The sequence below is a fragment of the Benincasa hispida genome, chromosome 2, assembly GCF_027475165.1.
Source record: "Benincasa hispida cultivar pf3 chromosome 2, pf3_genome.v1.1, whole genome shotgun sequence".
NCBI classification, from domain to species: Eukaryota; Viridiplantae; Streptophyta; class Magnoliopsida; order Cucurbitales; family Cucurbitaceae; genus Benincasa; species Benincasa hispida.
The window spans coordinates 67,562,541-67,564,580 of record NC_143479.1 but is presented as its reverse complement, the minus strand read 5'-3'; positions in this window follow the sequence as shown (position 1 = coordinate 67,564,580).

The following is a 2,040-nucleotide window of genomic DNA, read 5'->3' as shown; positions in this document are numbered from 1 at the left end:
CCTTGGTTATCTTATGTGAACTTAAGCATGTATATGTGATATACAAGTGGATCATGCCTTAAGTGATAACCTCAATAGGTCTGTAGTATAAGGATTAAAGTGGGATACCTGATCTTGATGATACTACGGATATAACCCGCTTTGTAGAGGTTTGCAAGTGTTGTAAACAACTACAGATGGTAGATCCTGACCATTCATGTGGAGACGTGGAGCAAGGGTGACCTATATAAAGAGTTTGTATAAGACCTGGACCACGAGATGATTAGACTCTGTATATAATGTCGTTGATACTAGTAACTTACATCTCACCTAAACGACCATAGGTGACGCGACCTCAATCCTGATTGTTTTGGGAACTCCTGCCTTTGAGGGCGGTCCTTTGATTAGTATAGGTGAGAGTGGCCAGATTGCCAACTCAACATGCCTACCTTTTTGGGAACTTGTCTGATCTGGGAGGTGGAAACTCAATCCACGAGATGGAATTCACTTCTTTCCCGAAGCAGGGATAAGTAGAGAGATTGCTTCCTTAAAGGCTGATTTTGGGGCTTGAACATAGTGGCCACAGCTTCTTTTTGGAAGAGAACACTTAGTCATCGTAGGACTATGACTTATGTTCATTAGAGAGAGCAGTGGTACTTAAGGAGATAGATGTAACTACAGGGGCATAACAGTTATTGGCTCAGCTATACTTACGAGCAATCTGTGAAAGGTTGTCGCACTGCTGATTGGTTAAGATGGACACATAATATATCTATGATAAGGAGAGTTCAGTTATCGATCTTTAGTAGAGTGCCTGGCAATTAACGGATGGTGGATCCCATGACTAAAGAGTTTAGTCAGTTATTCACGTACCGTTGGAGCTTCAAGCTACAGGTCCATGAGGTCCCCTTGGTAGCTCAATGGATTCATTTGAGGATCAATTCTTGGTGTTGATTTGAAATGTTCAAATTGACAAGAGGTATTTTAATTATATGTGATATAATCAGTTTGATGTATGAGATACATCTAGTGGAGGATTGATGTAAATGAGATTTACATTAAATACTATGGAATAGGAAAAGAACTATGATTTATATGTTTCATGAGATGAAATATTAAAACTATAGGTTATAAATATAGTATGATAAGTTGGTTAACATTTATGTTTATAATAATATTAATTATTGGATAATTAATTCTTTTTCTTTTAAATAACCAAATTAGTTAGAGGTTATTGGATCATGGTAACCGTGAGTTTAAAAGGAAAATTGGTTTTCCTATTTTAGATAGAGTTTTTTACAAAACGATTGAAAAAGTTTTGAGTTTTCTCTCCGCGAAAAAGAAACTCACGAAGTCGTCAAGTAAATTCAGATTTACTAAACGACGACTGGGCAAGCTAAACGATCGTGCAGAGTAGAGCTAAACGATCGTGCAGTATTTACTAAGCGATCGCTGGCCCAAGGTAAACGATCTAGTAGTGTCTGTAGGTGATAGACCGAGCTAAATGATAGACTAAATGATCGCATAGCTTTTACTATGCGATCTCATAGCTTTATCTAAACGATTGGGCATCGACCTATACAATAGGTCTTTGCCATCTCCCACTTACCTAGTTTTGTACGCGATCGTTGTTTCCTCCGTTCGTTTGCCTCATATTATGTCCGAACAGAACCCACCCTCTAGATTCTCACATCGAGAATACCAAGGTTGCCTTGTTGGTGGTGTCAGACTCAACTCGACATCGTCGAGATTTTCTGGAGGTCGTTTGTGTTGCGGAGGAGTTCGTGACCAAGGAGATCGTTGAGGACGAGCGCGAAGTGTTCGTGTTGTGTTCGTTGTGGTCTTGTGGTCGTGTAGATCGGGCGTTCGTGGTTGCTAATTGTTCAAGCGGTCACGCAACGGAGCATGGAGACGCATCTGCAAATGTGTGTAGAGTTTTCCCTGACTGCATTTGTAGTTATTCATGCTGTAATTTCTTTGTATAAATTGTATAACCACTTGTTTGAAGTCGACTGTAAATATTTGTTCATTCATGTTTGTAATTTGGAATAGTCTTGTTCT